Below are 17,136 nucleotides of genomic sequence, written 5' to 3' on the forward strand. Positions count from 1 at the left end.
ATCTAACAATTTATTTTTCTTTTACAGATTCTCTACAATTTAGGATGTAGATGCTGTTTTTTTTAAATACACCTTTCATACTGATCACTAGTTTTGAGGTTTGATTGCATGTTCCTCGATTAGTCGTAATGATTTTTATTAAACACACTTTTTTTGTGAGTAATTAGCACTTTATTAATCAATTATTGCACTTAGGAGATTTAATATTTTAGCTATTAATTCACTGTCATTTTAATTATGCAATTTCATTCAACTATTATCTATAACAGACCTTGATTCACTTTATAAATGGATAAGCGATAGCACTTTATTTAGGCACTTTATTTAGGATGATCTTGGCACTTTCTATAATGTTACACTTGTGTGTTTATACTTTTTTTTTTTTTTTAAACTTACCGGTACTTTGTTTTATCTTCATCTAACCACTTTGTTATATTTAGAACCTATACACCATTTTTCTAGATTGTTTTGGACACTCTTTCATAAAAATATATTTTCTAACTGTCTTCACTATTTTGCTGCACTCATTTGACATATGTAATATAGTTATGGTTATTAATATCAATTTATGTATATATAAATAACAGTGAATTCACTTTATTACCATTTTTCATGAAATTGATAGACATCATTGATTATATATTATATATGAATTTAATTATGTATTTGATCTAGTTCATTTATTGTTTATGGAATCAATTCTGTATAATGGATATAGATGCATGCAATCACTACTATGTGTACACGGTTATCTTTTTTACTTTATATATATATATATATTGATATATTCTTTTTCCCGTTTGCTTTGTGGTAACTGCATTTTTTTTCTTGCAGATTTAGCATGTGCAAGATGTACTTTCTGATTCTTCTGTGCATTCTTTAGATCAACAGAGAAAGCAAGCAAATAAATTAGAAGGGGGGTGGTGGTGGTGGTGGTGAACCTATGGGCAATTATACATAAATCTGGCCCTACATACATGGTACTGTTAGCCTAACTTCACCTCGTATACAGCTTTTTCAGACTCTTAAAAACTCACAGTATTTGCTGCACTGAGAATTATTGAATTGGTGCATTTTTTTAAGATTTAGTCGAGTTGCCCAAAAATGCAAGGATCAAGTCATTCTCAAAACTAGACAAAGATTGGCAAAGTGCATGCTTTAGTTTGGGAGCCATCTAGTGGTATTGCTGCACTACTGCAGTATAATTTTGTAATAGCCATCCAATTACTAACAAAGCAAAATAATGCATTAAACAAAATGTGCAACAACAATTAATAAATGTATTAAAATGGTCAAAATAACATGTAAGAGTAAATCATGATTAAGTACATCTTTTTTAGATGATTTTATTGCACTAAAATGATTATCCCGTGATATCCAGTATCTGGCTCTAAGTCTACCCTCAGTGGCTGTCTGGGGGTGCTTCTGGAAACCTAACGCACACAGTTATCTGACACTGGACGTCCTCACGGACCTCCAGCGTCAGATATTCCCCATAGGAAAGCATTGAATAATGCTTTCCTATGGGAAGTTCTAATGCGCGAGCGCCCATTGCCGCACATGCACATCAGGTCTCCCCTGCCGGCTGACGTCAGCGGGGAGAAGCGTGGGCGGAGCCTGACCCAGCGCCGAGGGACATCGGTGCTGGATTCAGGTAAGTGGCTGAAGGGGTTTTAACCAGACGGCTACTACAGGGACTTCCGGGTGGTTAGGTAACCAAAAGTTGCCTAACTGACGCTGGATGTCCTCACACTGTGCATGCGGAAATCCAGCGTCAATATTAATCCCGATAGAAAAGCATTGAAACAATACTTTCCTATAGGGAATCCTAATACGAGCGCGGCACTTGCACCCATTCAGTGCTGCGGGAGGAGGGGCACGAGTGAGGAGGGCACTGTAGGAACCTTTACTACCAGGAAAACGGCTTTGTTTTCCTGGCACTATAGGATCCCTTTAAAGATACACTATATGTTCAGTAACACAAATGTGTATTCCTGACCCTACATAGTTAAAAGCAAATGCCCTCCCCTCATCCCACTTAAATAATACAAAAAATATATCTTTTTTCCAGCGCCACACAGGTCTGCCCTCGATCTGCCTCTTTAGTGGACATCATCAGAATTGATGATCTCAGCCAATCACAATGCTTTCCCATAGAAAAGCTTTGGATTTGCAGAGATAATCAGTTCTGATGATCAAGGATGGGGCTGGGGACAAATGCTGTCCTAGCCTATCAGCATCTCCTCATAGAGATACATTCAATCAATGCATCTCTATGGGGAGTGTACAGCATTCCTAGGCTGCAATGTAAACACTGCCTTTCCTCTGAAAAGGTAGTGTTTACATTAAAAGGCCTGCAGGGACATACTATAAATTCCAGAACAACTACATTAAGCTGTAGTTATTCTGGTTACTATACTGTCCCTTTAAAGTATTACTCCAAGCACCATGACCACACAGTTATTTGAACTGGTTATGGTGCCTGTGGTCTGTACGTGCAATATTTTGCTATGAAACACTGCACTTAAAGAGTTTAACCCTTCTGCTGCCAGAGGTGTAACTCCACCTCCAGCAGCGCCATTGTGGTTTCTTCAGCCAGCAGGGACTAGTGTTCCAGGGTGCGTAATGTCAATTCTGTGTAAATTTCATTGTACAGCATGTCTTTCATTGGCTGAGAGCGGTCAGCTGGCGTTTTCAGCCAATGAATGGCAAATGGTGCGGCTTACGGCTTCTGCAACTCTGCAAATGCCAGAATTGTGACACCAGACCACCAGGGAGCCTTGTGGGAGGGGACACACGTACGTTGGCAAACTGTTGCACTCCTGGTGTCATAAAAACTACAGCGAGCTCCAGCAAGTTTTATTATAGATGCAATACCTTGTTTTCTGTATGTACCCCTAAAAAACATCCACATACCAGCACAATAGTGTATTTTTCTTAAAGATTAATTACATGGGGGGCAAAGTTCAAGCTGGGTGGAGATTGAGGTCACATGGCTGAAAATATATGTCATATCTCAGAAGCCAAAACTACACAAATGTTTTCTGACACAAATTAGCACAAACAAATGAAAATGTGTATTTACATTTTAAGTGCATAGGTGTAAAGTGGGTGAAGATTGATCAAATATAATGTGCAGTAAATCTTAAATCAAACATGAATAAATGTTCATTTTTGCTGCACAAACACAGCACAAACAAATTGCTTGTTTGTTTTTAAAATTTGATAACGTGAGGTGGACAGGGTTTGAGAAAATACAATGCGCAATATCTACAAAACTAAAACAGCATAAACATTAATTTTTGCTGGACAAATCAGCACAAAAGAATAATGCATTTATTTTGAAATTGAATAACATAGAGCTCAAAGGGGGCACTGGGGCAGGGTTTAATACAAATATAATGTGCAATATCTCTGAAACCGACACAAACATTCATGTTTGTGGCACAAATCAGCACAAATAGATGGCGTATTTATTTTTAAAATGTATTAAAATGGGAGTGCAAAGTGGAAAGAGTTTGAATTGTAAAAAATTAGCAAAATCTCCAAAACCAAAGCATCACAAATGTTTTTGTGGCGCAAATCATCACTAGTGCAAATGAATGGTGTATTTTGATTCACCTTTTAGTAATATGGGGTACCAACTTAATACAGGTGACCGGTCCAATTTAAAGGGTTACTCCAACCCTTCTTCTAAACCCTCCCACCCCCTATTAATAAAGCCCTGCTGATCACAAGCATTCGATCCCCCCTAAATTTTAGGTAAAAACAGCCCTGCCTTTCATGCCTCTTCAGACATTACCAAGGGCCTTGCGTGGATGCACCAAAGGCATCTTATAGAAAAGCATTTGATTGGACTGTTTTAACAGGTCTGAGCGCATGCGTGTACACTGAGCAGAGGAAGGAGGGGATAATTTTAAAAATCAAAGAAACGTGCATTAATTTTATGGGGGAAGTGATGTTGGCTTCCCCTTTGCGCGCTGCCTACGACAAAATTCTGGCACAGGATTAACATGTCAAGTGTGCCAAGTAGGGCCGTCTTTAATATTGACTGGACCCTGGGCAAAGCATTTGCCCCCTCCCCAGGCGTGCAATCACGTCTTCCACCCCAACGCAGTGGCGGACCTAAAGTAGAGAGGTGCAAGAATTTTTTTGGGCCTCCCAATCGCACGGGTGATTAAAAGGTAGATGTTGTGCAACTCCAGAAATGCATTGACAGCTGGGGCTCTACCATTTGGTTTTTGAATGCCGGGGTATATTTACATATAATTTTGGTGTGTAACACACACAGATATATACACTCTGAAACAATGCAGACACACAGATATACAATTACACTGGCACACATGTAGGTATACAGACACATATACACACTGACACACAGATACACAACCTGACACACATGCAAATACACAGACACACACATAGACCAAACACACAAAGACAACATACAGATAGACACACAGATACACACACATATATACACACTAACACATACAAGAATAAAAAGGTATAAACAATATACCAGCGAGTGGAGCGCTATAATGAATATTAATATAAATAATGAGGGGGTATACTCACCCCTCCAACATAGTGATACAATGTGTCCAAATGTACATACAAAGTAAAACAACAAAAAGAGAGAATATAGTGCAGATGGTTTACAAAAATAAAAAATGAATAATAGTATCAATTGGTTGAAACCATTCACGTGGGTTGGAGCCTATAATCTATTGGCTCCGTAAGTGACTCCTTTTTGCTCTTGAGGCAGCAACACACCCCTTTATCCCAAACGATGTTCTCCCGAAGATATGGAACAAGCAGAGAGAGAGAACCTCATAGGTGGTATTGTTTACCCACACATATTGTATATAATTTTGTTCAGGAGAAACAGGGCTTTCACATTAAATATTTGTATATGAAACATAATTCAATATAAATAAAAACTAAAAAAAATGTGAGAAATTAAGAAATATATTTTCCAAGTTCTGCAAACTTGTGAATGTCCCCGGGGGCAATGCAGAGTAGGCACCTGCATGCCCAAAACATCAGGCACCTACTCTGCTTTCGTATCGTTGGTGGGTGGGATGCAGTGAGATCCAGCGAGCTCGGGCCCCTTACATACACATAGACCTGGTGAGGGTCTTTGCAGAGCTGTGCAGCAGGAAGAAGGAGGGAGGAGGCTCTCAGCCTTCTCCTCTACGTCTGCTGCAGAGTCCCAGCTTTCAGAGCGTTGGCATGGTGCCGGGACTCGCAGGAAGTGCTTTCACCCGGCGGAGAAGCAGAGGTTAAGATTGTGACCCCCTACCTAGAGTGCCACGGGACACCAGGGAATACAGTGTCACTGTACCACAAGGGAAAAAGCTGCCCGCCTCCCTGGAAGCAGGTAAGAAACAGGGAAACTCTAAAAAAAAAAGTTAAAATTAAAATATTACAAAAAATACATAATAATACAATTAAACAGATGATCCCCTCTCAGACCCTGCAACAATCAGCCCCAATCCTAAACTTCAAAGTCTCTCTCACACTACACACACGCACTGCACCCCCTCACAACCACACACACTGCACCCCCTCACAAACACAGTGCCATGTTGGCACTTTGAAGAAAAAAAGTTGTTTTTTATTGCAGTTTGGGCACTCGTGCTCAAAAATGTTCGCCATCACTTTTATAGACTGTATCCTAAAATATAGACTGTACTTTGAAAGCTTTTTGAATAAATTTGGGTTGCACTAGTGGGCCCCTATAACTAGGCTGCACTTTGTGGATTAATACTTTGGATTACAATAAAACACACCCATTTGTCCCTCGAATATAACAATGCCCCCCATGTACAGGTTATATTGTGTTTTGGAAAGTTGCAGGACCAAATAAGGCTTGCCCATTTCAGTTTTTACATATGGAATGCAAATTTTCCAGTCATGGCATACTATTTGCAAAGAAAAGACAACCCAAGGTATTGAAAATGGGGTGTGTCCTGTCTTTTTTTTAGTAGCCACTTATTCACAACTCCTTGACAAAATGAGTGTTCATATTTGTTTTTTTGTATGCTTAACACAAAAACTGCACTTACGCTGATTACCGTATATCATCGTAATTTTATGATTTACTGCTCTAAAACACTCATCTATATTTCTGTTTACCTTCTCACGGATACAACAGTACAGCCATGTACAGGTTTTATGGGGTTTGGAAAATTACAGTGTCAAATATAGGGCATGCAAATTACATTCTCTGATATTTCTGCCTGGGTTGTCAGGCACGTCTCCCAATATATAATTAAAGGAAATGATACAATTACGGTATTTCTAAAACACATTTAGCATGTTTATCTAAGGACCCGTGAATCTATATGGCCAAATTTACAACACCCCAAAGATGAAATAATATGTGTGGCTATCATATCAGGGCAGCTGCCTAGGGCCAAGATGCAAGACAGGGGCCCTGGATCATTGAATTTACTTGGCTCCATTAACCATCACTATGAAGAATGCAGGTAGGGCCCAAACTGGTAGCAAGTCTAAGGCCCTATTGGATCTTAATACTTCTTTGGTGCTATACTTAAGGAGATATGTTTCTAAGTAGGTCACAATCACAACTAGATGGAGGTCAGGACATCTAAATCCTATTAGAATTAGGTACTTGTTTATCTAATTCTACCCTTGACTCTGATCTAATATCAGGTACTGTAAATTGAAAAAAGCCCTAATAAGACATAATGGCGCCAAGCATACTACATGTACATTTCCCTCCTGTATGGGATTGTATGGAATGCTGATTGTGATTATAGAATTCCTGATGATCACGTCAGGATGAAATGTGTGTTTGATGAACTTGGGTTGAATTAATTGGTTAAAAAGGGCCACCTACTCTCTCAGCCAATGCAATCCATCCAAACAAGGACACAATTGAGATATATAATGTGGAAAGGGAACTTCCTCTTTAGCTATTTCAGTGAAGAAAGCTGCTATAGTGACTGAAGATTTGAGTTTGAGATTTTTTTTCTTCCAAATCGGCTATTGATCATAATTTCTTTTAGTTCCCTATATTTCACTTTTTCATGAATAACCCCGACTAGATAGATTCCCGAGTGTGGAGTGAATTTCTTGTTTTGGTATGAGGAACCTATAGGTTGCACAGTTCAGTACTGGCGTAAAGCAGTCTCAAGCTAATACATGGTATTTATTTGAAATGGTGCCTTCAGAATGTCTTATGTCAACATAGCACTGTTGTAATGGAGCAGAATTATTCAGCTCACAGTTTATTAGTTTGGTTTTCAATCAAGTATGAGATCACATAGGGTCATAGGCTTGTGCACTGGGTGTGCCTAGACACGGCCTAAAGCAGCTGGAGTGTCAGCTGCTCAACAAGCCGTAAAATAATAAAAATTAATAAAGTGGCAGAGCAGGGCCTGTCAGGGAGATCTTTCATCTACTCCTATTACTTCCAGCCTTCTCTCCTCTTGTTGTATTCATATCACTCCAAGCCATACCTACCTCTTGCTTCATACTCCCCTCACTCCCAACCACCCCTCTCTCTTTTGCGTTATACTTCTATCACTCCCAAAATTCTAGTTCTTAAAGTATTAGTATAAAACTTATAAATATAAAAGTAACACATGGAGTGGAGATTGCAGACTCAAATGTAGCCAGCCTTCCCCCTGCCCGCACGGTAAGGATACCCTGTCATATCTGATAATGCTCTCTAATGATTGTAGTACAGTTACATTGTAGCTGTCATTGTTGTGAATCCCTTCAAGACAATTATCTATATTTCATTACTGACAGGAGTGACTGAAAATCCTGCTTTTTGATGGCTGAATAAACTACTGTTTGACCTTTATATTGCTGTGTGCGGAGGAATCTGCCATTCACTCACTAATATGAGGGTTCCTGGAACAGGAGCCTTGTCCGCAGCACAGGCACCTAAATAGAGTAATGCATTGGTGTACTCCCTACTAGAGATGTCGCGAACATAACATTTTCCGTTCGCGAACGACGAACGCGAATTTACGCAAATGTTTGCGAACGGGCGAACCACCATAGACTTCAATAGGCAGGCGAATTTTAAAACCCACAGGGACTCTTTCTGGCCACAATAGTGATGGAAAAGTTGTTTCAAGGAGACAAACACCTGGACTGTGGCATGCCGGAGGGGGATCCATGGCAAAACTCCCATGGAAAATTACATAGTTGATGCAGAGTCTGGTTTTAATCCATAAAGGGCATAAATCACCTAACATTCCTAAATTGTTTGGAATAATGTGCTTTAAAACATCAGGTATGATGTTGTATCGATCAGATAGTGTAAGGGTTACGCCCGCTTCACAGTGACAGACCAAACTCCCCGTTTAATGCACCGCAAACAACCGCAAACAGTCCATTTGTACAACCGCAAACTCCCCATTTGCACAAGGTTGGATACCAAGCTAGCCATGTCCCGTTCCTTGTCCTCACTGATGTCATTGAAGGTCTCTTCCTCCACCCAGCCACGTACAACACCAAGGGTCCCCGAAAGGTGACAACAAGCCCCCTGGGACGCCTGCTGTGTTTGGTCTTCCACCTCCTCAAAGCCACCTTCCTCCTCTGACTCCTCTTCTTCAGAATCCTCTCTCTGCGTTGCCTCTCTCTGCGTTATTATAAGGTGTGTTAAGTAGTACTATTCCTATCAGTTTAATCCCTGTTACGTCCCCTATCAGAGGACGTATATATGTCATCGATTTTAGGAACCGGGAGATGGAAAAAGATGCTTGGTTGGTCCTCCTACTTCAAATTTGGGGCACTGCGCGTGTAATCTAATGTGCCACCAGATAGGAGTGGTGTGTTAAGTAGTACTATTCTTATCAGTTTAATCCCTGTTACGTCCCCCTCATCAGGCCTTTTTTAGTCGAATGTATCGCCCAGTACAGATCGTTCTCCTTTAGCCTTTTTATACGAGGGTCCCTCAACAGGCACAACAGCATGAAAGCCCCAATTTGCACAAGGTTGGATGCCGAGCTACTCATTTCCCGTTCCTCCTCCTCACACAGAGCAGAATAGGGACTGTTCCCCCTACATAGGGTCACTTGGCAGATATGGATTGACACCTGTCCTCAGGGACCCTGATACACACTGACACAGAGCAGAATAGGGACTGTTCCTCCTACATAGGGTCACTTGGCAGATATGGATTGACACCTATCCTAAGGATCCCTGATACACATTGACACAGAGCAGAATAGAGACTGTTCCCCCTACATAGGGTCACTTGGCAGGTATGGATTGACACCTATCCTAAGGATCCCTGATACACACTGACACAGAGCAGAATAGAGACTCTTCCCCTTACATAGGGTCACTTGGCAGATATGGATTGACACCTATCCTAATGATCCCTGATACACACTGACACAGAGCAGAATAGGGACTGTTCCCCCTACATATGGGTCACTATGTGCCTTTTTTTTGGTTTGGTTTTTTGAAGCCACAGTGCTGCACCAGAGGGCCGAAAAATTAGACATGTACACATGCCTGAAAAATTAGGTATTGTTGCAGCCGCTGCTGTAGCAGCGGCCATAAAAATTGATGTTTGTTTCACAGGCAGAAGTGCCCTAAAACATTGCGGCTTGAACCCTAGTTGGTGGCGGATAAGTCACGCAAGTCAACCGGCATTCAGAGCTAAAATACAGCAGCGTGTGGACCATTTTTAGCCCAAGGCAGCTCATCTCATCAGGCCTTTTTTAGTCGAATGTATCGCCCAGTGTCAGTCCCTTCGGGATCCATCCCTCATTCATCTTAATAAAGGTGAGGTAATCTAGACTTTTTTGACCTAGGCGACTTCTCTTCTCAGTGACAATACCTCCTGCTGCACTGAAGGTCCTTTCTGACAGGACACTTGAAGTGGGGCAGGCCAGAAGTTCTATCGCAAATTGGGATAGCTCAGGCCACAGGTCAGGCCTGCACACCCAGTAGTCAAGGGGTTCATCGCTCTTCAGAGTGTGGATATCTGCAGTTAAGGCGAGGTAGTCTGCTACCTGTCGGTCGAGTCGTTCTCTGAGGGTGGACCCCGAAGGGCTGTGGCGATGCGTAGGACTTAAAAAGCTCCGCATGTCCTCCATCAACAACACGTCTGTAAATTGTCCTGTCCTTGCCGGTGTGGTCGTGGGAGGAGGAGGATTACTTTCACCTCTTCCCCTGTTAGATTCCTGTTGTGCTGTGACATCACCCTTATACGCTGTGTAAAGCATACTTTTTAATTTATTTTGGAACTGCTGCATCCTTTCCGACTTGCGGTAATTCGGTAACATTTCAGGCACTTTCTGCTTATAGCGTGGACACCCAGTACAGGTCGTTCTCCTTCAGCTTTTTTATACGAGGGTCCCTCAACAGGCACCACAGCATGAAAGACCCCATTTGCACAAGGTTGGATGCCGAGCTACTCATGTCCCGTTCCTCATCCTCAGTGATCTCACTGAAGGTATGTTCTTCCCCCCAGCCATGTACAACACCCTGGGATGCCTGTTGTGGTTGGTCTTCCTCCTCCTCCTCAAAGCCACATTCCTCCTCTGACTCCTCTTCCTCACAATCCTCTTCCAGCGTTGCCGCAGGTCCAGTAAGCGATGCTGATAAGGCTATTTCTGGTGGTGATGGTGACCACAACTCTTCCTCTTCCTCTTCAGGCTCATCTACAGCCTGATCCAGCACTCTTCGCAGGGCATGCTCCAGGAAGAAAACAAATGGTATGATGTCGCTGATGGTGCCTTCGGTGCGACTGACTAGGTTTGTCACCTCCTCAAAAGGACTCATGAGCCTACAGGCATTGCGCATGAGCGTCCAGTAACGTGGCAAAAAAATTCCCAGCTCCGCAGAGGCTGTCCTAGCACCCCGGTCATACAAATAGTCGTTAACAGCCTTTTCTTGTTGGAGCAGGCGGTCGAACATTAGGAATGTTGAATTCCAACGTGTCGGGCTGTCGCAAATCAATCGCCTCACTGGCATGTTGTTTCGCCGCTGGATATCTGAAAAGTGCGCCATGGCCGTGTAGGAACGCCTGAAATGGACACACACCGTCCTGGCCTGCTTCAGGACGTCCTGTAAGCCTGGGTACTTATGCACAAAGCGTTGTACGATCAGATTACACACATGTGCCATGCACGGCACATGTGTCAACTTGCCCAACTTCAATGCCGCCAACAAATTTCTTCCATTGTCACAAACCACTTTGCCGATCTCCAGTTGGTGCGGAGTCAGCCACTGATCCACCTGTGCGTTCAGGGCGGACAGGAGTGCTGGTCCGGTGTGACTCTCTGCTTTCAGGCAAGTTAACCCCAAGACGGCGTGACACTGCCGTATCCGGGATGTGGAATAGTACCTGGGGAGCTGGGGGGGTGCCGTTGATGTGGAGCAAGACACAGCAGCAGAAGAGGACTCAGCCGAGGAGGTTATGGAAGAGGATGGAGTAGGAGGAGTAGAGGAGGTGGCAGCAGACCTGCCTGCAAGTCGTGGCGGTGTCACCAACTCCTCTGCAGAGCCACGCATTCCATGCTTGGCAGCCGTCAGCAGGTTTACCCAATGTGCAGTGTAGGTGATATACCTGCCCTGACCATGCTTTGCAGACCAGGTATCAGTGGTCAGATGGACCCTTGCTCCAACACTGTGTGCCAGACATGCCATTACTTCCTTTTGCACAATCGAGTACAGGTTGGGGATTGCCTTTTGTGCAAAGAAATTTCGGCTGGGTACCTTCCACTGCGGTGTCCCAATAGCTACAAATTTTTGGAACGCCTCAGACTCCGCCAGCTTGTATGATAAAAGCTGGTGGGCTAAGAGTTCAGACAAGCCAGCTGTCAGATGCCTGGCAAGGGGGTGACTTTGTGACATTGGCTTCTTGCGCTCAAACATGTGCTTGACAGACACCTGACTGTGGGCAGATGAGCAGGAACTGCTCAAGGCGAGAGACGGAGTGGCGCATGGTTGAGACGGGGCAAGGAGGACAGCAGTGGTTGACGTGGCTGAAGATGCTGGACCAGGAGGAGGATGGCGGCTTTGAGTTTGTGTGCTGCTTGTACTCATGTGTTGATCCCATAGGTGTTTGTGATATGCGATCATGTGCCTTCGCAAAGCAGTTGTACCTAGGTGGGTGTTGGACTTCCCACGACTCTGTTTCTTTTGGCACAGGTTGCAAATGGCATCGCTGTTGTCAGAGGCAGACACACAAAAAAAATGCCACACTGCTGAGCTCTGCAATGACAGCATTCTGGTGGTGGCAACAGCATGCGTTGATTGGCGTGCTATCTGGCTGACCCCGGGTGCCGATGCATGCTGTCTGACTGTGCCACTAGCTCCTTGCGACGACCTCCCCCTGCTTCCAACTCATCTCCTCCTCCTCTCTGTCTCCCCATCTGAACTTTCCCCCTGTTCTTCTTCTCTTCTAGCGGGCACCCACGTGACATCCACGGACGCATCATCATCATCAACCGCTTCACTTGTATCTGACAACTCAGCAAAGGAAGCAGCAGCGGGTACAACATCATCATCATCACACCGTACGTCCATGTGTGTAATGCTGCCTGACTGAGACATATCCCTGTTATCTACATCCTCTGGCAATAATGGTTTTGCATCACTCATTTCTTCCAACTGATGTGTAAATAACTCCTCTGACAGATCAAGTGAAGCGGCTGTGGTGCTAGTGTTGGTGGTGGCGGCAGGCGGGCGAGTGGTAACTTGAGAGGTGCCCGAAGCTAAGCTGGAGGAGGATGGTGCGTCAAGGTTCCGAGCGGAAGCTGTAGAAGATTGGGTGTCCTGTGTTAGCCAGTCAACTATGTCCTCAGAACTTTTCAAGTTCAGGGTACGTGGCCTCTGAACACTGGGCATTATTCTAGGGCCAAAAGGAATCACAGCACCACGACCACGACGGCCCCTGCGGGGTGGCCTGCCTCTGCCTGTCATTTTTTTTTCGATTAGTGGTACTATGCGTGCAAGCTACTGTGACAACAGATATGAGTGGCACTGTGCGCTGGCAGAAGTTGGCAGAGTAGACGCTGTAGGCCTGACACACACGCTTGCAGACAACTAACTGCTATTCAATCTATTACAGTCAAAATTGTATTTTTTTTTTTAAATGTACACTACTGTTACACCAGATGTGAGTTGCACTGGTGTGACACTGTGCCCTGGCAGGCCCTGAAACGCACACGTGTGACGGAAACTGACTGCTGTTATTTCACAGTCAAATTTCTAGTTTATTTTTTAAATGTACACTACTGTTACACCAGATATGAGTTGCACTGGTGTGACACTGTGCCCTGGCAGGCCCTGAAACGCACACGTGTGAAGGAAACTGACTGCTATTATCAGGGCCAGTGCAAGGATTTTTGCCGCCCTAGGCAAAAGGAAAATTTGCTGCCCCCCCATGTGACATCACAATGCCCCACCATATGATCTGCCATATGAACTAACGCCAGTGCTGCACACTGTGTTTACATTAAAAAGCCTGCAGGGACAGGCTATAGACACTGGAACCACTTAATTAAGCTGCAGTGGTTCTGGGGACTATAGTGTCCCTTTAATGTGAGGTTAATTAGAGATTAGTATCACTAATAATATACTAGATTGCCTACTTACAACCCGATGAAGATGGTGATGGGCTCTAGCTGCAGTCTGGCTCCACTGGTCTGGTGTAGAACCGGATCTCTGGAGGCTGTTTGTAACTGCGGTCACAAAATTCAGTGTTCTGGGAGAACAGGAAGCAGCTCCATTTTTTGAGGCCCCTTACACAGCTCAAGGTCTGGGCCCCAGGGCCTGACGGTGAGTATGCCCATAAGGCCCACCAATAAGTCCACCTATATGTTCCACCCATTAAATTCGCTCACAGGGAGTGTAGTGTGTAGGGCATGTGTTATGTGTTATTGTAGAGGATCTAATGTGTGTGCTTATGGAATGTAGTGTAGAGGCATACCAGTTTCTGTAGATGATGCAGTGTGTTTGTGTGTAGTGGAAGCAGTGTGTGTTTGTGGTTGTGTGTAAGGGATCCATTGTGTGAATCTGTGTTTGTATGCATAAGTGATGCAAGGTGTGTGTCTGTAAGTGTGTGCATTGAGTGTGTGTAAGAAATGCATTGTTTCTGTGTGTATGTAAGAGAAGCAGTGTGTGTGTGTGTGTGTGTGTGTGTTTGCATGTGTGTGTAAGGGATGCATTGTGTGTTTCTGTGTATGTATAGGAATGCATTTTGTGCGTGCGTGTAGTGTGAAAGAGCTCTCCCTTCTGTCCCTTACAGCTCTCCCCTGCCCCTAAGTGGTCTCTCCTCTCCCCCCACCCTCCCCTGGGGGTCTCTTCTCACACCCACCCACCCTCCCTGTGTTTTCCTCACCTCCCCTTCTCCTCATCTCCACTTCTCCTCACCCCCTCTCCTGTGTTCTTCTCACCTGCCCCCCGTGTCGTCTCACCTCCCCCCGTGTCGTCTCACCTCCCCCCGTGTTCTCCTCACCTCCCCTTCTCCTCACCCCCTCTCCCTGTATTCTTCTCACTCCCCCCTCCCTGTGTTCTTCTCACCTCCCCCTCTCCTCACCCCCTCTGTGTTCTTCTCACTCCCCCTCCCTGTGTTCTTCTCACCTCCCCCTCTCCTCACCCCCCCTCCCTGTGTTCTTCTTACTCCCCCCTAGTGTTCTTCTTACTCCCCCCTCCCCTCTTCTTCTTACCCCCCCTTTCTTCTTACTCCCCCCTTTCTTCTTACTCCCCCCTCCCCTCTTCTTCTTACTCCCCCTCCCCCTTTCTTCTTACTCCCCCTCTTCTTCTTACTCCCCCCCTCCATTTGTCTTCTTCTTACTCCCCTCCCCTCTTTCTTCTTACTCCCCCCTCCCCTCTTCTTCTTATTCCCCCCTCCACTTGTCTTCTTCTTACTCCCCCTCCCCCTTTCTTCTTACTCCCCCCTTTCTTCTTACTCCCCCCTCCCCTCTTCTTCTTACTCCCCCCACCCCTCTTCTTCTTACTCGCCCCCTCCACTTGTCTTCTTCTTACTCCCCCCTCCACTTGTCTTCTTCTTACTCCCCCTCCCCCTTTCTTCTTACTCCCCCCACCCCTCTTCTTCTTACTCCCCCCACCCCTCTTCTTACGCCCCCTTCCTCTTCTTCTTACCCCTCTCCCCTAGTTCTTCTTACCCCCCAGTCCTTCTTAGCCCCCTCCCCTCCCCCAGTTCTCCTTACCCCCTCCCCTCCCCTTCCCCAGTTCTCCTTACCCCCCTCCCCCAGTTCTCCTTACCCTCCCCCTCCCCAGTTCTCCTCCTAACCCCACCTCCCCTGTAGCATGGCCGAGCTCCTCTCCGGTCCGCGGTACAGGAGCTTGTGTTTCCTGTACCCGGCCGAACTGACAGGAAGTGTGCACTTCCTGTCAGTCCGGCCGGGTCGCGGACCGGAGAGGAGCTCGGCCACGCTACAGGGTAGGTGAGACAGTGCGGCAGCCGCCTGAGCGCTCTCTATAGAGTGCTCAGGCGGCTGCAACATTTAAAGGGCCGGCGATGGGGGCGCAGGGCGCCCCCACCTATATGGCGCCCTAGGCGGCTGCCTAGTTCGCCTTCTAGGAAGCGCCGGCCCTGGCTATTATTTCACAGTCAAATTTCTAGTTTTTTTTTTTAATGTACACTACTGTTACACCAGATATGAGTTGCACTGGTGTGACACTGTGCCTGGCAGGCCCTGAAACGCACACGCATGAAGGAAACTGACTGCTATTATTTCACAGTCAAATTTCTATTTTTTTTATTTTTTTTTTATTTGCATTTTATTGAGTTTTCTCACACAAAACACACTTGAATCACAGTATAAGAGGAATATGGTGTCATAGACAACGATTTAACAATTGCTTAATTCAGTCTATTCATATAGTATTACATCTATGTAGTACATCTGTGGGGGTTATGTCAGTAAGGATCTTTGTGGGGACCAGTGTCAAAGATTGATATATGTATGAGTCGCTGTCGGTTAGGGGTCACGCCTCCTTACTGGGTCTGTTACATGGTGAAAGCGGGGTTTTAACATCAACTATATACATGGTATCTTGTCTGCGTTGCTCTTAAGCTTAGGGTACTTATTTCAATCATGTCGCTATTGGCCCTTTACGGTCTTACCCTCCCCCATCGAGCGAGGTTTGTATCCTGCATCGCATATAATGCCTGCCTGGAACCTGTGTGGATGCCGGGCAGGTCGTGTACCGGTCGTGTGGTGTACCCCACTCGTCGGGTGGAGAGTGTTAGCGTTTTGTGCTGGTCTTGGCCTTTTGGGCCGGCGCTGGGTTATTACTGGACCTTTGCAGGCTATGGAGGAATGCCACTTGGTCTCCGTGGGGGGTTAATGTGATTATTTCTCCGTCCTTTTGGGTGTTTAAGTAACCCTCTGCTCCCCATCTATATTTAATGCCCGCCTCTCTTAGTTGTTGTGCCACAGGTGCTAGTTGCCGTTTGGCCGCCAGCACTGCGAACGGGAGATCCCCATATATAGCTACAGTCGATCCCTGAAATCTGACACTTTTGAGCTCTCTAGAGCGTGACATTATAATGGACCTGGCTGCAGTGTCCTTAGTGACAGCTATAATGTCTCTAGGGGCTTCCTCTGGGGCGGTTGCGGCTTTTCTGATCCGGAACGCTGCAGTCACCAGCTCCGGGTTAGTGTCTCTTTTAGCTCCCATGTGGTGCAGCAGGCGGTGTAGGTAGGGCAGGAGTTCCTCGCCTGAGATCTGTTCTGGCACTCCTCGAAGTCTGATGTTCTTCCGTCTGTGCCTTGTTTCTAGCACTGTCACACTTCTGGTGAGTGTCTGGACTTGGTGGGTGAGCGCTTGGATCTCCTTCTGTGCGGTCTGCAACTCTTGGTCTCTGGCTCTCTCTCTAGTTTCCCCGTCCGCAACTCGTGTGCGCAGGGTCCCTAGTTCCGCCTGTGTTGCTTTTAAATCAGCCTTCCAGACCTGCCTCATTTCCAAGAGGAGGTCCCTTATGTCCCTCTTGGTCACCGGTGAGGAGTCATCGTCGGAGCTCAGCTCACGGTTAGTGCAGTTTGCAGAGTTAGTGCCGGTGGTTTGTTCCGTCTCTTGTGATGCCTCCGAGGCCTCGCTGTCACTCAGCTCCGCAGGCGCCATCTTGGGAGCGACTCGTGGAGTAGGTCTCTCGAA

The sequence above is a fragment of the Pelobates fuscus genome, chromosome 10 (genome assembly GCF_036172605.1).
Source record: "Pelobates fuscus isolate aPelFus1 chromosome 10, aPelFus1.pri, whole genome shotgun sequence".
NCBI lineage: Eukaryota > Metazoa > Chordata > Amphibia > Anura > Pelobatidae > Pelobates > Pelobates fuscus.